Here is a 22,885-nt window from a genome sequence, read left to right on the forward strand (position 1 = left end):
CTTTTTGAGCATCTTAAGACTATTGTAGTACAAAAATATGTCTTTTGCATTTAATGTTTATGTGTGTGATTTTATACTTCGATCATGTTGGAAATAAATAAATATAGGCTCTTTGTATTTTACAGCTGAGGAAAACATATCAGCTAAACTAGATCAACAACTTAACAATACTTTGGTAATCAATTATTCTGTTGATAATTTTGATGAATAATCTGATAAAAAAAATGGCATTAAGCCTTAACTTTTGGCTTAATTTAATTATGCTGCTGCCTTGTTCTCAGTTTGTATGATGAATTGATCACTAAGAATGATTATTTCAGTAACTGATTGACCAGGATCAGTTGGTCATTATGGGAGTGTTTACATGTTGTTTTACATGAACCGTGTTGTTTCTAGGTCTGTCGCAAACAACAATAAATTAATTAATCGTACAATAAATTAAACTATCGAGGTCATTTTAATTATCGTCTCTTCCAGCCTTTTTCTCTTTCTGTTGATGACACTGAATGAAAAAAGGTTCAACTCCGCTGCTCTCCACTGACCCTCCCTTCCTCATTTCCTCAGTGTAATGTCCAGTTCACACTACACCATCTTAGAGCTGTCGGCCGATTGTCGGCCCATTTTCAAAACCTGAGAGATCACACATTAGCCCACAGAAATCCTAGGTAGAACGGTTCCATCGGGTTCCATCGGGCCGTGTGGTGTCCAACAATGGGCACAAAATAATGGCTCCAAGTCCAGTGAAGTCATTTTAAAACCAGGCATTAATCAATGCTTTACTACAATCTACCTGCAGTGCATGTGTCTCTAGTGTCAGCGTAACATCCTGACTGAATGAAAATCATTAGAACCTTTTTATGTCACGTTAACAAAGAACAGCTGAAAAGTTACCGGGTTCATCAACTGGTACCAATTTGGCTCCAACTCCTCCCCTCATCATTTCTATATTCTTTACACCAAATGTTTTATAAACATTAATGTTGTTTCCACATATCATCTCCAATGTCCGCTGGACTTCGGGTTGCTCCGTGTCAGCTGTTTGGGATTCCCCTCTGTAATTTCCCCTCAGAAAGCAGGAGGAGAATCCGGCTTTCTGATTGGCTACCTGTCACATTCAACAGGCTGCGTTAAGCTCCCAGTGGGGAAAACCCCTGATTTAGATCGGAGCGCCACAACGATCTACCGTAACACACCACACACTACAGGATGATCGGTTATGAAACCACAAGAGACAATCTGAGAACATCAACGTTCTCAGATTGTCTTAAGAAAATGTAGGAGTGAACTAACGTAGTGTGAACTATTGCATCAGGTAGTCGATGTTCCATCTTCTCTATTTAAATCTAATGATTACTGAAGGACAATATGGTTTACAGACTTCATAATCTGAACTCTTTTGGTTGAATCCAGTATTTATTTACACTTTGGTGTTTTTATTCATTTTTGTTAATGGAGACTGAGAATCCATTTTATTTTAGTGTTTGATTGTTTATTTTATCAGTTCCAGTGTTAAATGTTCTTTTGAAAATAAAGTGTATCTATCTTTGGCAGGAAATCACATGAATTATTATGTCATTTCCATTAAATCAGAGTAAAAAGGTCTTCAAACAATATTATCGTTTATCGCAATAATTTTTGAGACAATTAATCGTTCAGTAAAATTTGCTATGGTGACAGGGCTAGTTGTCTCGTACTGATCCGTGTTTTCTCATAGCAAACAGATTCCAGGCTCATGATGCAGATCTTGCTTGAGGAAATTGTTCACCTGCTGGTTTGTCCAGGAAGTGATAGTAAAGTTGGAAGTGATAGCGAATTGCTTGTGCTTTGGTTCAATAGTTTCTCTTTAAACAGGAACTGTTGTCAATTTTGGTTGCAAGGAATATGAAGTGTCTTTATAAACCTTTAAATTTAAAAAGGAAGAATGAGAAATGTGTGGGTTTGTTCAGACTCACTTTCCCCCAGGATCAGCAGCCATTATGTCCTTTAATTACCTATGAAATGGCTCTGAGGCAGACGCAGCCCTGCTGGATCCAGTCTGGCACATTTTATACTTCAGTTCATTAAAAAGCACACCGATGTGACTGATAAGGAGGGAAATCCTCCTGTATGAAGCAGAAAAGATAAACCTGCCGCACATTTTCATTTTTGAGTCTTTCGTCAGCCGTTTAGCTAATTGTAGTTGGTCATTTTAAGTATTTATTTGGAGCAGGGGTCAAAACCAGTGAACAGTTAAAGCTGTTCTCTGCCTTTGTTTTACCTTCTTTATTTGACATTTTTCCATTATTTTCTGTTCTATCTGTCCTCTTCCTTATTGGAAGACGCCAAACTCCCACAATTCATCAGCTTCTAAAGTTGCTCAGAAAAGTAAGCACTGTGTTTTACTGCCGCATTGATGGAAACAGATTTTGTTTAGACGATGGATTTATAATACTAACACTTACTAACATTTATTCACTTCTGTTGCACCGTCTGTGTTACCTTCATGTTTGTTTTTGGTAAAGATGTGAGTGCGCTCGGCGTCCTGGACGGTTTCTGTTTAGACAGATCAGATCTCCGTTCCCCACAAATAAAAGATTTTAAACTTGCCAGACAATAATAATATAAATCTGCAATATCCGCTGGTTTCTTAAAATACTGTTTGATGCAACAAACTGCAGAAAGTTTTACTTTTCTCATTTTTGTCCAAAACTCTTTGGGCTCATTGATGCTTTTCGGTCACATTTGAGTCTCTTTCTTTTTGCTGAAACATGAACTTTGACCTTAGCAGAGACGAGTGAGGCTGTAGATGTTGATCAGGTGTTCGTGTTCATTTTCCTGGGGGTTCACTGAACACGTTTTTGTCGCCATGACGACCGGCCTCATGGATCATCCCAGTGGCGGCTCCCATTCACCGAGTTCCTCTGACGGACATTTTCCACCAACCGCGCCTTTGGAGTTTGGTTTGGTTTGCTCCGTCTGTCCGTCCGTCCGTCCGTCCGTCTGGATTTGTCTGATAATTGTTTATGCATTATCAGACTCTGCAGGTTCTCGTTTTCTCACGTTTCTCGCTACGATCTGCAGAAATCGTCTGGTTCTGTTTTTTTGTTGCAGATAAATGTTTCTGCTATTCAAGCAAATTTTAATATTAGACCATTTCAAATGAAGATATGAAAAGCATATGGAAGAAGATTAGTGTCATGAATTTGATGTGAGGTGGTGAGGCAGACGCTTGAGAGAACCAGGATTTGAAGAATAATTGTATTTAATAAAGAAATCATCCACAATTGTCCAACAAACAAGGCAGCACTGCTGAGCTGAATCCAGGGCTCGACACAGGTAGCACAAGTGATATGAATGGACAGGGACTGCAGTGACATCAGACGTTAGAAGACGTAGGACCCGACGAAGACACAGACACACAGGTGACACTAAATACACAGAGGGTAATCAGGGAACGAGACACACCTGGGAACTAATCAAGGGGAGACAGGACAACACGGAGACTCAGACACACAGGAAACTTGAAATAAATACACAGAAAAACACGGAACCTGACAATTAGTGCCACTAAAAAGGAATGTTACTCAGAATCAGAAATGTTTAAATTGTTTATGCATTATCAGACAAAAATTAGGACAGATATTAGAATTACAAAGTAAAGAGAGTGAATTTCTGAGTTCAAAAACAAACATTTGCTAGAAAATAAAAAGTTTAAGATTGATCTCAAACAAAGAGCTGGATTAGAGCAGACAGGAGCTGGATTAAAATGGACAGGAGCTGGATTAGAGCAGATTAAACTGAGCTGGTGTTAATTTGCGTTGTGGCGGTTCATTGAGCCGTTTGCGTTGGACCAAAGCAATGCTATTATTGAATAATAAACCATATTAATAATAAAGTAATCTTGGATCTGGGTGCTGTTTGTCCTGGTTCTGAGAGTTCCAGGCTCCCAGGACCAGCCGTGTTTCAGATGGACGTTTGGCTCCGCTGGCGCTCCGTTATCCGTCTGAAGGATCCTGACCGGTCGGTATTTTTATCGGTGTTTCTCTGCAGGACGATAAGCAGCAGGTCTCCACTTGGCCGCGCCGCTCGCTGGGGTTTCAGGCGACGTCTTTCCTCAACTTTCCTGCCAATAACATCTGCCACAAAGCAAGTGGAAAATAGGTACAGAAAGACATTCTCAGCAAATTTGATGTTTTAAGAAGGAGGTCCTGTTTCCATCGCGCCATCTCAAACAAACTTGATGATTTGGATCAGATTATTCCTGATTTGCAAATTTGAGTTTCTATGAAGTTGTGTAGAAGGTTAAATAACGTGGAGAAGCAGTAGTCATTCAAAGTACTGAATGTGTCGTGATCTGTGTTTTTTGAGTTCTCTGTGTGTTTATTTCGAGTTTTCTGTGTTTCTGAGTCTCCGTGTTGTTCTGCATCCCCTTGATTAGTTCCCAGGTGTGTCTCGTTCCCTGATTACCTCCCGTGTATTTAGTGTCACCCGTGTGTCTTTGTCTTCGTCGGGTCCTACGTCACTTCTTGTCTGATGTTTCCTCTGTTTGCCGTCAGTCCTTCATGTAACCGGTTGCTACCGGCGTCGAGCCCTGGCTTCTGCTCGGCCGTGCTGCCAGGTGTTTTGGACTGCTTTTGTGGACTGTATTTTGGATTATTCCTCATTAAACTCATCGTTCTTCTCCCTTTATCTGGGTCTGCTGCGTCTCTCTCACCTCATACACACCGTTTCATGACAGAATGATGAGTTTGGGTGAAGTAATCTTGGTGACGTTGCTTTTGTTGGAATATTTAAACTGAACAATATGTAAAGCTTTTGCCAACAAACTTCATATTCAGTGAGAGGGGTTGAGAAATATGTCTATGTAAAAACAACATTTGTTCACATTTTAATGCTAAAACGTGCAAAGCCTGTTTATGACTTTGTTTGTATTTTCTCTACTTTGGGTTTTCCTGGTAGATTAATCTCTGTCTGTTTTGTGACAACTTGCCCGTTTCTAGCAGGCTGTGGTTATCTGACGACAATGTTTGTCTGGGATCTGGAGATCAGATGAAACATTTGAAGCGTCCCTGCTAACAGCTCGATTTTCCAATCAGACTCCTGATGTCAGGAGATCAAAGCTGACAGGATAATTCATCCGTCAAAGCAAACAGCCAGAGGAGCCTTTGCTGCTTGACAGCAACAATTATATCAGGAACTCAGCAGGATTAAAATTTCTTAATTCACTCTGCAGGATTTCATAACAATACAAAGTTTTTAAAATGCTAACCCTCAGGATGTTTTCCTCTTAATGGTCTGGTAGAACCAACCAAACCATCAAACCAACCTGTTCCCCTCCTGGCCTGTGGGGGCGCTGCACCAAGAACCACTGAAGGAAACCACACAAAAACCTCTGAAGACTCTGAGAGCAACTTCCTTCTTCACCAGATGGTTGAGTAACAGATATTTCAGTCTGACCATATTTCTATGAAGGTTTTTCCTTCTCTTTACATTGGGTGAAAATTTTCTGTTGAAAAATGGAAATGACACACATTTAATGCAAGCCTGGAAAATGACATAAACAAACGTACATTTCCAGACTTTTCCAGACTGCGTTGAAGTTAAAGTCACCCTGAGTGACACGGACACTGTAAAAACACTAAATCTTACCACATATTTTTGTCAAATTTCTCTGTAAATATCTTAGTTCACTTAAAATAGCACAAAACTAACTTACAGTTAGTACAATTTAGGAGTTTGCTTTAAGTTGCTTAATATCAATTTAAAATTCTGGATACAATGGCAGATTATTTCACAATCTATGGCGCTGCACCGTTACCTAGCAACCCGCGTCAAGCCCGCCCGTTACCTAGCAACCCGCGTCAAGCCCGCCTGTTACCTAGCAACCCGCGTCAAGCTCGCCCGTTACCTAGCAACCCGCGTCAAGCCCGCCCGTTACCTAGCAACCCAGTACCAGTTCTACCAGCAGATTATTTCACTTTAATAGGAAATACATCATAAGTGTGATAACATTTTCATCAACATTAATAAATTATTGACTGAAAATAATCAGTAACACTTCATTTGACATAACATCTGTCAGAAACACAAATAAGTCTTCATGAATATTTATGACTGTTGTCATAAAGTGTAATTCGGTAAATAATGACACTTTTAATACAAAGTTGACATGATTCAAAATGTCTTTGTTATGACAATTTGACATTAACTAAGAATCATCATCTTTCATAAATTTATGTAGCTTTATGTCTTAGATTTCTTAATTTAATCGATCCTAAAGTTTTACAGCAAAATGTCTGCAAAGCACTTATGAACTTTGCATTTGAAACATTATTTAGGGCTGTTTTAAGTAGTGCAGTACACCATGTCCACCAGTGAGAGGCAGCAGCGCACGAACAGGCGTGCAGTGTGTTGGTGAAGAAGAAATCTTCCATCTTGTGGGGGGTCGAAAGCGTGAGACAAAAGTCGCGGCTTATAGTCCGGAAATTACGGTAATTGTTGTCAAATGAAAAACTGGTGTTTAATCTATTTATTTAATAAATTTCTTAAGCCAATTGAACTGAATTGAGTCACTATGAGAATGTCCAGTGTGATGATTGAATTATGCTCATGTCCACTAGGTGGCAATCATGAGTTCATGTGAATGCATAAATGTAAAGAACAGGACAACAGAAGGAGTCTAGTCTTGGGTGACACACCTGTAAGGAACCTGCGTGAGCAGACACATGATGAGACTTTAATAAAAGTGTCTGAGCAATACAAGAGGCCTGGTCATTATCAAACACGAATATAACATCCAGAAGAGACTCACCAAGTTTGAATTCATGAAAAGGTTTTCACCATGATTAACACTGACCACAACCAAAGCAAGAACAGCGATCATTTCTGTGGAGGTTCCTCCACAATTAACCCAGTGTTAGTATTTATTTAAATGTTTCATACCATACATTTATAATTTCATTTGTTTGTGTGTTTATTGTTTTAGGTTGTTTACTATTATGGGTGCACACATTTAGTAAACACCTTTTGTTTATTGTAATTATTAACTATTTTGTTTTGCTGAGTGAAAGGACTGGCTGAGGGAGAAGACTGGTTGAAAGGCAAACCAGGAAGTGGAACAAACCATCAGGCTGCTGGAAGCAGGAGACCTGATGTTAAAGAACTTTCCTCTTTCTAGTTATAGCATAAGTCCTTAAATATTTTGATGTTAGGTTTGATTTGTGTTTGTTGTGGTGTTGTAATTAAAATGTTGGTTTAAATTAATTGTTTATGTTTATACATTGTTTGTCTTTGTCTCATCTCCCACCCCTTCTTGTGTGTGTAGGCTAGCCTTTGTGTTAAAATTCCCCTGTGTGTTCATTGTGGGAGGTCAGTTTTGGTTTGTTATCCTGAGTTCGGTATGCTTTAGTTGTTTTCTTTTGGGCCCATTTTTGTCATATTTTGGAATTTGATGTTCTTTTTTTTGAAGAAATAATGGGAAAATAAATAGAATGTATTCTTTTTATGCCTTTGTCCCTGTGGTTTACTGGACGGACCGTAACAATTTCTGAACATTTCTGGACACTTTGAAGATCTGCTTCCTGTAAACGAAGACAAGAAGAAGATCTCCTGTTAGAGGAAGAGTGTAACCATCAGAGCAAAACCTGTCAGGACTGATGGAAGAACCGATTTTATTCAGGTGAAGAATAAATGATTCTGTTTTAGTTTTTGATCAGTATTTCAGAGTTACGATAAAGAGACCAGAAGTTAAACCCTCTGTTTGAACCCTTTGTTTTATTCCAATGTACAAAGTGTTGGTTCTAAGGCTGTGATGGTAGTTATTAGTAGTTCAGTGTGAGGTCAGAGTTAATATTAATAACTCTGTTATTAAATCATTCGACAGTATAATAAAGCTTAATGAAATCTTTACTGTTGGTCCTATTTGTTCCACTTTATTTCAGGTAGGGAAAAATATTAATTATTGTTTTGTTAAAGCTTTTCACAGTGTAATAACACTTCATGACATTATTAAGACATATTTATGACAGATGAGGATTCTTGGTTAATGTCAAGTTGTCATAAAATATTTTTTGAATAATGTCAATTTTGCATTAAAAGTATCATGATTTACCAAATTACACTTTATGACAACAGTAATAAAGTGTAATTTCCCTTCAGAGGGGAAGCTGCTGCCCCGGGACCCGACCCCGGATCGGAGGAAGAAAATGGATGGATGGACAAGAGTCATAAATATTCATGTCATGTTAGTCTTATGCACAACCCGTCAAAATAAAGTCTTACCAAATACTCTCTTATATTTTGATGAAAGTTAAGTTTCTTATTTCAAGTCTGTAAAAACATTTCCACTATATTTCCTAAGATTTTGTTTTAAAAGTAGTGAGTTTGTTGCATATTTTATCCAGTTAATATATGATTTATCAAATAAAGAGTCCAAACTAATAAAAACTGACATTTTATTTGATAAAAGCAGACTATATCAATATGAGCTTTCCCATTAAGTGTAACAAACTGATTAAAGGTCTGAATTTAGCAGCTTTTGACAGCAAAGCGTCTCATCAGAAGACGCGGTGCTGATGTCTCCCTGTGTGTGTTTGGAGCCCAGCAGCTGCTGCCAGCCTGTGATCTCTGAGCGTCTGCAGCTGCCACAACAGGCCGGCTTATCTAAGGCGCATGTTTCTGTGATGTGGCCCTTCAGGCCGTTATCAGGGCTGCAGCGGCGGCCCCAGTGCGCTGGCCGAGCTTTATCACGCTCTTGAGACACACAGGAAGTGAGATGTGGGAGTAAACCAAAGCTGCAGTATGTTTAAAGGAGCCTTGATGCTTTAAAAGTGGGTTCCCTGTGACAAACTACGGCTCCTTAACCGGTTCGCCTTGTGGTGGGTCAGAAAAATGACAGCTTCACAGTGAAGCAACACAAGCAGCTGCACAAACCAAAGGGTGCTAGCCATAAATGTGAGCTTTAACACAGAACAGGACAGAAATAAAAAACTGAAACATGTCAAGTTCTTCATGTACAAGCTAGCATTAGCTCTCCACACTGTTTCTTTCTTTAGATCAGGGGTCTCAAACTCCAGGCCTCCAGGGCCGCAGTCCTACAGTTTTTAGATGTGCCACAGGTACAAAACACTGGAATGAAATGTCTTAATTACCTCCAACTTGTGTAGATCAGTTCTCCAGAGCCTGAATTATTCTATTCAGGTGGTGCAGCAAAGTTGCAGGACTGGGGCCCTCGAGGCCTGGAGTTTGAGACCCCTGCTTTAGACGCTAAAGAAATGGAAAAAATATGGAATGGGTGAAAAACTGACAAATGTTCTTCATTGTGATTGTAGATGTAACACAACACAGACCAAATCTTATTTACATGTTTGTGTTTTGGTATAAACTAGTGTTAGCATAGCTAGTGTTAGCATGGCTAGTGGTGGCATAGCTAGTGGTGGCATGGCTAGTGGTAGCATAGCTAGTGGTAGCATGGCTAGTGGTAGCATGGCTAGTGGTAGCATGGCTAGTGGTAGCATAGCTAGTGGTAGCATAGCTAGTGGTAGCATGGATAGTGGTGGCATGGCTAGTGGTAGCATAGCCAGTGGTAGCATGGCTAGTGGTAGCATGGCTAGTGGTAGCATAGCTAGTGGTAGCATAGCCAGTGGTAGCATGGCTTGTGGTAGCATGGATAGTGGTAGTGTAACCCAGTGTTTAAAAACACAAGAAAAAAAAATAGATGTTGATTCAATGTCTTATTCTACCAAAAGAACTAAAAGGTAATTACGTAAATCTTCAAAAAAAAAAAAAAAAAAAAAAAAGTGAAATAGGCCTTTAGTGTTAGCTTCTGTTGGCGGTTTGAGCAGCCAATGGCTGGCGCGGTCTGGTTTCGCGTCGGCCAATGGGGTTGATTGTCCCGCCCCTTTCAACAGCTGGCGGTTGTTTCGTTCGGAGCGCAGCAGACAGGCTTGAGAGCTAACAGCTGACGGTTGTTTCCTTAAAGAGCTAGAAAGAAATTGACAAATCTGGAGATCTCGGAGAGTTTCCCCTGTAAACAGCTGAACCCCGAAAAATAGCCGTTGACAGGTCGGAGCATCGGTCAGGTTTTTTTTTTATGGAGCTTGTATGATACATCTTTGGCCTGGAGGACCAAAGATTCCAAGACCCTCTTCTCCTGAACCTGGATGGCGAGCCCCAGCCCAGAGGACCAGGCGCACGGGTAGATAGTGACCCGACTGGTCACCAGCTGAGAGACTTTGAGACTCATTGGAGTCTCATTTGATTCCTAGGAGACTGAAGTATTCAATTTATTTATTTTTTTTTTTTAAAGCGCGCAGTATTTGTTTGTCTGTTTTAAATGTGGATCCACAATTGTTTATTATATTAAATATTTGCTCTTTTCTTATAGACACTGTGTGTTCTGTTGTTGCTCACACCTGGGTTCTCTCGAATTTAAAATCTTCTGATTAGGCCCAACTTCTTATATATATATATATATATATATATATATATATATATATATATATATATATATATATATATATATATATATATATATATATATATATATATATACTAAATTAATTAACCTGTTTTTGTGGGTTGCTTGTTACAGTAGCATGGCTAGTGGAAGCATAGCTAGTGGTAGCATGGCTTGTGGTAGCATGGATAGTATTAGCATGGCTAGTGGTAGCATAGCTAGTGGTAGCATGGCTAGTGCAGGAAGTAAAAAATAAACGCAACGGTAAGATGAATCACTGTTTCAACAAAATCCTTTCTCTGTAGCTAGGAAATGACAGAAAGAAAGAAAGAAAGGAAAGGAAACTGCTAAGCTAGCAGATGCTTTTCAAGCTAGCTTAGTAGCAGAGCTAGCTTGTCAAAAGTTATAGGTTCTTGAGATCCTAATAAAATTGGTGCTTTATGTCATACAGAAGGAAAAATATGTCCGATTTTGTTTAGATGTTTGTAAAAACTAGCAATAGTACAACTAGCCCCTCCCCCCAAAATGTGAGCTGAATGAGATGTTTCAGATATTTTGAAGTTTATTATTTGATTATGTTAATTACTACTAATCAGCAATTATTTTGACAGTTTGGTGTTTTTATATTGTTACATCTCAGATATTGGAGGGAAAGAATCACAAAAACGTACCACTGTCCTGTCTGTGAAAACCAAGCAGCAGGACGGTTTCTGGAGAACATTAGTTCTCCTGAAGCCTTTCCTTCAGCCAGATAGAAATGTTTATCAGATCTATGAAGATTGAAATCACAATAAATGCTCTAAGTTGTTCTCCATTTCCTGTCCAAGTGGAAAGAGATTTCCTGTTTTTGCTGAAAACAAGTGACAGATGTTCCTAGCAGAGAGGAGAGCTGGGAAGTTTAGGGTTAGGGTAGGGTTAGTCACATAACAACTTTTATCTGCTCCTCAAAATGCTTCTAAAAGTTTGCAACGTGTTTGTGTTGTTTGGGTTTACAGTCCATGGAGAACGCTGCGCTCAAAAGTGAGAAAAGGGGGACAGATATGTTTGTGTGTTTACTTCCAATGGGATGTTACCCTTTGACCTCTGAGGATGAACCTGGGCTGATGTTAAGATGATGCCTCTGTGAGCGTCCGGCGTCTCCTCACTCAGCTGGAAGGAAGTCGTTCTCTGACTTCACTACGTCTGCAGTGTTACTAGAGCAGAGGTGAACTGTTGCCCAGGGGCCATTCGGGGCCCAGGGGCCATTCGGGGCCTTTCGGGGCCCAGGGGCCACTTGGGGCCATTCGGGGCCCAGGGGCCATTCGGGGCCTTTCGGGGCCCAGGGGCCATTCGGGGCCCAGGGGCCATTCGGGGCCCAGGGGCCACTTGGGGCCATTCGGGGCCCAGGGGCCATTCGGGGCCATTCGGGGCCCTTGAAATGCTTCTGTTTGGCATTTGGCAAATCAACAACAGTAAAAATTTTCTCAACAAAATGGAGAACAACTGATGACTCTAAAAAAGTGGAATTTGTTTTTCTTTTAATAAGGCGACAGTGTGGAACTTTTTCTGCTTTGGTAATTTGGTAATTTACTGCAACTAATACTTTATTAGTAAAAAGTTTGGACACCCTGATCTGGAGACCTTAAATCTACAATTTAAGGTCTTTCATTGAGCTACAGAGAAAAAAGGCTGAAACAACCAAAGCTTTACGTTACAGCTGTCAAACTCCAGTCCTGGAGGGCCGCAGGTTTTAGATGAGCCACAGGTACAAAACTCTGGAATAAAATGTCTTAATTACCTCCTCCTTGTGTAGATCAGTTCTCCAGGACTTAATTATTCTATTCAGGTGCAGCAGAGGCACATCTTAAAGTTGCAGGACTGGGGCCCTCGAGGACCGGGGCCCTGGAGGACTGGAGTTTGACAGCCCTGCTTTACGTCAGCTTACTCAATCCTCAAGCCTGAAGCAACCTGAGCAGACAAAAATGAGCTAAGATCTAAATCCAGCTGCTGGTAACGTTCAACCTGCCCAAAACACACAAAATGCAGATTAAACTGCAAATCACAGAAAGTTGTTGCTTCGTCTCACTTCAGATGAACTGAGAAACTTTGACTAGAAACTGAACCATAAATTGTTAGTAAAAGATGAATTATATCCCAGTTTGAGGAAATGTGAAGGCGTGCAAGGACGAAGATGAGGAGGAGGAAGATGGAACCAAACCGACCCAAACAGAACAGAACCAAACAGAACCGGTCAGTTTTTCTGATTTTATCGTCTTTAAATAGAAACTGTGGAAAATTCACAGAAAGCTTCAATCAGTAATCAATACAAAATCTGATCCTAAAAGTCAGAGGATAAGACTTCAGTCTGTTTTTAAAGGTCTGATTTCTAATTTATTATAAGAAAATTAAGATAAATTGTCAACCACCTTTAACTTTGACACGTTTATCCAACAAGTTTGAAGCAACAGATCCAGTTAAAATAAGTAAACATTGCATTTTATAATCAGATCATTTAGTCAACAGTCATTATTAAACTGCAAAAACACCAAATCTTTCCAGGTGCAAATATTTTAGTCTGCTCAGACCAACACAAACTAATTTACAACTAACTGGTTTAAAGTCACAATCCCTTCATTTTGATGAAAAACGTTTAGTTTCACCAGCGGATTATTTCATGTCAACATGTGGAAAATGTTTTGCTATAAGTGAAAAAATCTACGTTGCTAGGCAACAGGCCCAGCGTGGCTGGGTTGCTAGGCAACAGTGCATCAGCAGAAGATTGTGAAATAATTGAATAAGTTTTTAATAATTATTAATAAATGATTGATTTAAAACGTTGAAATGTTTGTTGAAAGTTTTGTCTCATTTCACGACAGACGAAGACATTTGCTCTAGAATCTGGATGTGGATCAGATTTTGTGTTTTTACAGTGCAATTGTGTGCACATAACAACATAACTGTTAACTGGTGTCATAAACATTAATTCCTCAGAAAATATTTAGCTTATGTGAAATATTTTCACTTGTTTGCTCTGCATGTTTTAGTAATAAAAACATTATCAGCCTGATAAGCACTGAAAGCTCATCTAAATGTTTAGCTAATAAGAGAAGATTTATCGCGCCTGTTTCTGCCTCCTTTTGGCTCCGTGCTGACAGGTAAAATGTTCCCAGGCCCACCTCCCCCTCCCCCCCGCCCCCCTTCCCCCCCCGTCCCCCGGCCACACTGAGGCGTCCTTTCAGCAGCTCTTTAGACCCGCCGGGTCTCCAGGGGCGGCGGCCTCAGAGCGGCCTGACGTTGATGAAACGCCTCCGGTGGAGCCGCGGCGCGGCGGCGCACACAGGGCCGAGTGTTGGCGCTGACCACGGGTCTGTGTGCGCCGCCGCGCCGCGTTAATCGAGCTGCCGGTTGGGAACAGAGGCCGTCTGATGAGTGAGGCGTTTAATCCTGGAGACTTTCCAGCAGTTTGGACACAGAAACATTTTCTGCCTCTGACACAGATCTGGTTTCACTAATACGCTCTGAGTATTTAGGAGGGTGGATGTTATGGATACAGAAAGGAGACCAAACACTGACTGACTGTTTCAGCCTAAAGGTCAAAGGTCAATCCAGTGCTAATAAAATATTAGTTGCACTTCTCTAAACCAGCCTCGGTGTTTCTGCAGTTTATGGCCGACTGTAACTTCAGCAAAGTTTACGCCGGTATCTATTTTCTGAGAGTCGTTTCCTGACCTGTTAAAATCTGCCAGGTCGTTCCTCTAAAACTCCAACAGCAATAAATATGTTGGAACAGAACAACATGATCCAGTCACTGGCTTTCTGGGCTTTGACTGGTCCACAGCTCGTTTCTCTGACGGGCCTCTAAGGAACCAAAAGACAGACTGTGTGGTCAAACACTGGAGGACAAACCAGAACCAGAACCAGAACCAGAACCAGACGGTCAGTTCTGTGTTTGATGGTAACAGGAAGGAGCCAACAGGAAGTGAGGAAGATGCTACTTCCTGCTCCAGCCATTTACAGCTCTGTAACGAACTGATCTGAACCGCAGCCAGAGAGCGAACACACACACACACACACACTGCACACACACACACACACTGCACACACACACACACACACACACACACACACACACTGCACACTGCACACACACACACACACACACACACACACACACACACACACACACACACACACACACACACACACACACACTGCACACACACACACACACACACACACTATGCAGTGTGTGTGTGTGTGTTCTGCGTCAATGTGACCATTACAGAAGTTTTAATGTCTCCAGATTGGACGGTTTGTTTTGGATCTCGTTTCTGACCATGTGTCTGCCTCCTCCTCTTCATCATCCTCCTCTTCATCCTCCTCCTCTTCATCCTCCTCCTCTTCATCCTCCTCCTCTTCATCATCCTCCTCTTCATCATCCTCCTCTTCATCCTCCTCCTCTTCATCATCTTCCTCTTCATCCTCCTCATCCTCTTCATCATCCTCCTCTTCATCCTCCTCCTCTTCATCCTCCTCATCCTCTTCATCATCCTCCTCTTCATCCTCCTCATCCTCTTCATCCTCCTCCTCCTCCTCATCCTCATCTTCATCCTTGTGTTTTAACTAAATATTATAATTTTAGCTCCATATTTTCTCATCATGTGCTAAGTGAATGTTTTGGAGGAAACTTGGAGACGTTGTCACATCGATGAGTCGAGTTGTAAAGTATGTTGTAGGAAAACCTCGTTTAGACGTCGGGTCTGTAAGGACAGCGGGACTCGAACCGACAACCACTGCGGTGGATCCTCAGTGTCTCAGTGGTCTGTGATGTTTTCATCCAATCCTTCGTGTTGAGGATGAAATGGCCGCAGAAGAATGTATTTTTAAATGAAGGTGGTGCGGAGGGCGAGACGTCTGGGTTTAATTTATGGCTCCAATAAATCCCCTGTGTTTGCCCTCTGACCCCTGAACCAGCCAGGCAGCTTCCTAAAATCTGAATGGCTCCCCCGCCGCTCCGGCAGAGCGCGAACAGAGGCCGTGTTATTCTGCTGTAAAACCCAACGGCGTCCTTGTAATCACCAACCAGGCGGCCGGCGGCGAGACAGTGGCTCTTTCACTGCCGGGATCGGCGAGCCTTCAGCTGCAGCTCACTACGAGCCGGAGGTTTATTCTGCTGGTTCCTTCTCTTCTCCAATAAAACCTCTGGATCTGTCTTCTACTGTCAAGAAATAACTAGAACTGGATATTGTAGTGCTGGGATTCAGAACTTTCACTCAGTTAATTGTAATTAATCACATTTTAATTAAAACTCATTTTGACATAAAAACATTTTAAACCCCAAAAGCTTTTCTGTTGCTAAATCACTGAATAAACATGGATAAACAACAAAATATTTATTTTCTCTATCTTGGTGCAAATTGGTGCAAACTGCTGTTAGACCAATCTGATTCACAAATGTGGACTGTTGATGCTAACATTAGCATCTGCTGCTACTGTAGTGGCTGCTGTTAGTGTTTTTAGTGTTAGCTGCTAATGTGGATGCTAACATTAGCATTATCTCCTACTGTTGATACTGGCATTAGTGTTATACTTGGTGTGTTGCTCTTGTCTGGTTTCTGAGCAGCAGGTGTCTCCAGGACTTGGACTGAAACCGAGACTTCCTGAGCCCAGAGGAACCGCAGCTGTAAAGTCAAAGGGAGAACATGGAGGACTCATAAATAATGTTTTAGAGAAGAGCCTCTGACGCCTCCACCGGCTAACCACCACTTCCTGGAAGACAAATATAGCAGAGAGATTCCTTTAAGGAAACAGGATGTTTGTGTCAGACGCTGCAGTTTTCTCACTGATGCTGATTGTTGGTGCTTCCCTTTTAATTAGCTTCTGGCTAATTTATGCTGTGGGAAACTCTTTACTGGTTTGACTGGGTTTTAGACAAAACAGTAAAGTCAGGCTGTTAAAAATACTTTTGTTTAGCTTCTATACGTTTAAATAAAATATTGCCACATGGACGTTGCCATGTTGTTTACATTGCAATGCACCCTGGGTAAATGACAGAGCTAGATGCTACAGTGCTGGCTAGCTAGCCGGAACAGTAAGTTCATCATTAAAATGTTAAAATCTCATTTGGTATGTTTTCCGTCATACTAAATGAAAGCAGAAACACTAAACATTAATCATACACATTTTGTGTTAAATCTAATATTTTACATTTAAAAAGATAAAATTATAATCAAAAAGTTTATTCGTGTCAAAAGTTTTTATGGTCCAAGAAAATAAAAAACCGAAATGACAGCAACTTTTAGTTCTGATGTTGAGAAGTCAGTTTTTTTTCTTGCTCATCAATAAAGAAAATGGGAAATATTTTAACTAAACTAGTCTTTTTTTTGTAGGATAGCAACGTGTCATCTTCTGCAGATCTAAAATATAAAAAGCATTTTGCATGTTTGCTTTATTAAGATACTTGTAGATTTCAAATGGAGTCTCAGTCATGAGAGCAGGATTGATTTATTTAAGACTCACCATGTTTATCAGGTTAGCAGATGAAATAAATGATGATTTTTTTGTTAAAAAATGATCAGTGAAACTGAAGCAGGTCGACTCATTATGAAAGATTGGTTATGAAAATTCATTGTTTTGAACGTTTTATTTTGTAAGACGATTCAGACTTCAAACAAATTAGAAATCTTCTGCATGAATTGTATCAACGGTGGTGCCATTATTGACCCGGGGTCACAGATTACAAGCTGGACATGTTTTCCAGGAATACCAAAAGCCTTACAGCTGCTAATCATTCAGGAAAAGTGAACAACTCCAGCTTTCACTCAGGTTTCCTTTAGCCTTCACTTTGTAGTTGAATTTCATGCCAGAACTGATTCAAATGATTTCCTAAACAGATCACAAACAAACTGCAGAAGCAAACACTTTATTTAAACCGCCCCGGTCTAATGAGAAGAAGCTCAAACGGTTTTTGAACGTTTCCCAGCTGATGTGAACGATTACTGTGCATTTGCACCGAGAAGGCCTGTAATTGTTGAAGCCGGGGGATGTGGCTGATTGGACCTCGTTAAGCTGCATGTGCGTCAGCGGACACCAGCCCAGAATATCGCAGTCAGACTTCGGCTTTATAACCTGCACTTTCCCCGCAGAGGGCGGCTAATGGCGCACAACGTCCAGGTAGCAATTTGGGCCAGTTGGAGTTTAACTACATCAGACACAGAATAATACGGCATGGAATCATCTTTAGAATATTGTGGGAAAACATTTGGATTGGAACTGCAGCATCACGAGTTGCACAGTCAAAAATCAACAGCAATAATCTGTTATTTAGACTCTATCTTTTAAAATACGTAGTGATCTTGGTGATACCCAACTAGAGCTACCAGACGAACTGAGTGTTTCAACTTTTCAGCTGGTTTGGCAACATGAGCTGCAGGACAACAGACAAGTTTTTAAGAATATTTTCAATGTCAGGTAAATGGTAGTGAAACCAAAAACAACTCTGTCTCAACTGTTTGCTGAAAGAACATAGAAGACGGCAGGAATATTTCAGCAGAGACATCCGTCCTCTTTACTCATCAGTTTGACCCTCTGAGCTCAGGAAGCTGTTCCTGTTTTCCTCTGGTGAATATATAGAACATCTGTTAGAAATCATTTATTGACAGTGCAATAATTATTCTTAACCAAACTAAGGTCACCGAGGTGGTCAAAAAGCATCTCGGTGGTCAAAAAGTTCCTCGGTGGTCAAAAAGCTCCTCGGTGGCAGGGCCCTGGGGGTGGATGAGATCCGCCCGGAGTTCCTCAAGGCTCTGGATGTTGTAGGGTTGTGTTGGCTAACGCGACTCTTCAATATCGCATGGACATCGGGGGCAGTTCCCCTGGATTGGCAGACTGGGGTGGTGGTCCCCCTGTTCAAAAAGGGGGACCGGAGGGTGTGCTCCAATTACAGGGGGGTCACACTCTTAAGCCTCCTTGGCAAGGTCTATTCGGGGGTTCTGGAGAGGAGGGTCCGTTGGATTGTTGAACCTCGGATTCAGGAAGAGCAGTGTGGTTCTGGTTCTGGTTCTGGAACACTGGACCAGCTCTACACCCTCAGCAGGTCCTGGAGGGTTCTGGGAGTTCGCCCAACCAGTCTACATGTGTTCTGTGGACTTGGAGAAGGCGTTCGACCGTGTCCCTCGGGGAGCCCTGTGGGGGTTCTCCGGGTGTATGGGGTACCGGGCTCCTTGATACGGGCTGTCAGGTCCCTGTAGGACCGGTGTCAGAGTCTGGTCCACATTACCGGCAGTAAGTCGGGCTCGTTTCCGGTGAGAGTTGGACTCTGCCAGGGCTGCCCTTTGTCACCGATTCTGTTCATTACTTTTATGGACAGAATCTCTGGACCAGCCAGGGTGTTGAGGGGATCCGTTTTGGTGGCCTTAGGATCAAATCTCTGCTTTTTGCGGATGATGTGGTCCTTTTGGCTTCATCGGGTCGTGATCTGCAGCTCTCGCTGGAGCGGTTCGCTGCCGAGTGTGAAGCGGCTGGGATGGCGATCAGTGCCTCCAAATCCGAGGCCATGGTCTTGAGCCGGAAAAGGGTAGAGTGCCTTCTCTGGGTCAGGGGGGGTGTCCTGCCCCAAGTGGAGGAGTTCAAGTATCTCAGGATCTTGTTCACCAATGGGGGAAGAAGGGAGCGGGAGATCGACAGGCGGATTGGTGCAGCGTCTGCCGTCAAGCAGGCGCTGTACCGGTCCGTCGTGGTGAAGAGAGAGCTGAGCCAAAAAGCGAAGCTCTCGATTTACCGGTCGATCTACGTTCCCACCTTCATCTATGGTCATGAGCCCGACCTTGGGTAAGCAGAAGAAGATGGATGGATGGGTAATAAGGTCTGCATTTGACCATTAAAAACTCCACTTTCTGTGAGCAGTGACTCTCAGTAGTAGCAGAGTCTGTGCACCAAGCTTTGTTAATATAAATGCACAAACCTCTGCCTCTGGTCTTGCCGGAATCATCTGCTGTCCTGTCCGCTTGGTGTCTGTTTTGTTTGCCAAATGTTTTACAGTAACTTTGTTAATGTGGTGGATCTGAGGTTTGAAGCGTTGTCCTCTTTCTGTGTTGGAACCTGTGGAGCAGAAATGTTGAAATAAAATTATTTGTGTGGGACATGAAGCTGTGAAAGGCAGAGAGACGGAGCCAAGAGGGAAACATGGAGGAAAGAATAAAGAGGATGGAGGGAGGGAAACCGTTACGCTTTGCTGCCTCTCAATCAGAGGCTGGACCCGGCGGCTCCATACCGCCACTTTGCATGTGAAAGGCGGCGCATTGTTGGAGCTTAACTGCACATTTAACCTGTCTGGAGCAAAGAAAGGAGGATCTCTGTCCTCCTCTCACGTCTAACAAACCAATTAGCCAGAAAAAAACTGAATCCTTTTGCTTCTGGATCGCTTCACGATTAACTGTCAGGAAAATAGATTCACCAAGTTTGGATAAACTGTAAAATCATTGAATCTGAGCAAATAGTTTGGTTTATTGTCTAATGCAATTATCATAGATCATCTTTTAAAAAGTAACTTCCTAGTTCTGCAAGTTTAAGTCAATAATTCCTGAATATTCAGGAATTATTGACTTAATTCTGCTTAATTATTATTTCATCATAATGTTAGAAAATTATTTAAGTGAAAAGGATTTAAATGTTATTGACTTTTATTTTCTTATTTTAAAATTTATTTGTTTATTTGCACCTCTTTATGCATTTCCAACTTTATATGAAAGTCGTACATAAAAAAATCAGCAAAATTAACAAAAGCACATTTAACCTGTCTGGTTTTTATTTTAATTAATAATCAAGAGATTGATCAATAACTGATACAGTTGTTGTTGGGAGCCTGTTTGTGGAATTTCATTCTGTCTTCCTTTGGTTAAACTTATTTAATAAAACCCTGAATATGATTAAATTAATCTAAAATAAAAGATAAAATATAAACAGCTGCTCCTAAAGCCCCCAAAAGGGGCGGAGCTACCAGTCACTGGTTACCATGGCAACCACCAACCGCAATTAAACCAGGAGAAAAAACTTTTTGACCACACAAAATAAATTTGAAGAACAAATAAACCATCGAAGCAAGACGTGATCAGGACCCGATCCGTTCTGAACCGACTGAACCGGTTCAGAGGAGCTGATCAACTGGATCCATTGATTATTGATGGAATTCTGGCTTGTTTAATGACAGATTTTGGTGCATGAGGTTGTTACGTTTTTGCCTCGTTAAGGCGGCAGGTGCAGCTCTCAGCGACCTGTTGACATGTTTCTGCAGAGGTCGCCGGTTCAAATCCCGCCTCAAACCAAACGGCTGCAGTGAGAACATGGAGACCTCTGCGCCCCTCTAAACCCCAGGAATGTCTAATTAAGCCTGGGGTCCCGAGCTGCCCGGGGCCCCGGGCCCCCCGCACCCCCCGGTAGCGTCTCTCTCTCTCTCTCTGAGATCTGTCCGTCTTTCCTTTCTCCCAATCAGGTTTTCAAAGGCCTCTGCACTTCCTCTTCTTTCCTCTCACGTTTTCCTCAAGTGTGTGTGTGTGTGTGTGTGTGGGTGTGTGTGTGTGTGTGTGTGTGTGTGTGTGTGCGTGTGTGTGTGTGTGGCATCCTCAAACAGAGAAAAGAGAGAGGTGTGATGGAATTGAGGTTTTTGTCCTGAATGAATCTCGTTTCAGAGATTTTTTTCTTTTGAACACTTTGCAGTGGGATTAACGAGGATTATGCAGATGAGGACGTAATGAGAGGATATTTATGGTCAGAGGGTTTGGCAGCATGACTTTCCCTGCTGATTGTCTTCACATGTTGATCTGAGCCATGAATGTTTTAGTACAATAAAACTGATTCAATAAAAATTTCAGTTGCAACTAAAATATTAAACAATAAAAATCTGAAAATCATGTTGATTCTTTGAATCACATTACTACACTGAAAAACACAGAAAATCACTAAATCTGACCAAATATTTCTGTCTAGTTTCTACTCCACATTTTAATCCACTTGAAATAAAATATAAATAATTACAGGAACATTTTCAGCAGCATATTTCCAATAATAGCTAAATATTGATTATAAAATATAAGGTATTTTATAAATTACCAGCAGTAATTTAAAGGAAACCTGGGATATAAAATTCATATTTATCACATTTTTATACTTTTATCCGAGTTTCTAAAATCAAATCAAACGTTTTAAAAAACACAGTTTTTTTTTGGTGTCTGGAAAACGAGCCATTTGAAAAACCTCCAGAATCAGCAGATGCTTTGTCGTTACCTAGCAACCCCAGCTGATTTCCAGCGGTTGATCAGCTGGTTTGATCTTTGTACAATGGCTGCTGGAAGTCAAAAGCTTTGTTGTTGACTTGCTGCATTCTGGTTGGTTGTGCAGGAGGCTCCACTGATGCTTTTCAAAGATGTACAATTGTATTATTGTGTATCCATTTGCAGCCATTTTGTTAAATGTTGAGTTGGGGGCGTGGCCAGCAGCAGCTTGTTTGGATTTAAAGTGACAGAGACCCTGAAACAGCTCAGACCGAAACCTGATTATCTGAGAATGATTTAGTGTAAAAAGCTTGACGGACAGGCTTTGTTTAGGCCGTTGATCGATCCTAACCTTTTACAGGAAGCAGAATAAATCACCTTTATAAACACCTTGGGGTGTGCTAACTTTTATCTCAGGATATGAATAGTTGCCACATTTTGTTTATTCAGTAAATTCAATCCCATTTTTACAGTTTGAATCCGGTAAAATAATTTTTTATATAACTAAACATGATGAGTCATGTGACAGGAAAAGCTGCGTTCAGATTTCCGACTGCCGGCCAGGACAGCTGACAGCTGGTCTCACCGCAGGTCAAAGGTCACAGATTGGCAGCGGTGGGGGAGAAACGTGGAATCCAGAACAGGAAGGAGCGCGAGGCGCCGCCGGATCTCCTGTGACATAAATGTGTTCACATCCTCTCTGTTTTATATTCCATAATGAAATCAAATCTGTTTTCCAATATTATCATAAAATATCAGTTAGGAAAATGTGTTTACCTGCTTCTTCCTGATTGGCCGCTTCGCTGCTTAAGCATCCAGGAAAAAGACACAATGATCCAACCCAACCGGACCGGACCGGACCGGACTCGAACCATTGGACCCGACTGGAACCGACCCACTGGACCGGACCGGACCGATATTTAAAAACTTTATATTATTCTCCGTGTGAACAAAGTTTGATGATAGTTTAGTTTTATTTAAGGATATGAAACATGATCTCCTCTTGTGTTTCTCATTTATTAACACATTTTATGTCTTTAATATTTTATTTTGTTGCTTTCGCTTGTAGCAATCAGTAAATGTTTTGTCTGTGATTAAGTTGGTAGTAACCAGTAACAGTTACTAAATTACATTTATTTGGGTAATTTTTAAAGTACTTTCAGGAGTATTTTACCACACTGTACTTGAGTAATTTTATTATAAA

The sequence above is a fragment of the Gambusia affinis genome, linkage group LG15 (assembly GCF_019740435.1).
Source record: "Gambusia affinis linkage group LG15, SWU_Gaff_1.0, whole genome shotgun sequence".
Lineage (NCBI taxonomy): Eukaryota > Metazoa > Chordata > Actinopteri > Cyprinodontiformes > Poeciliidae > Gambusia > Gambusia affinis.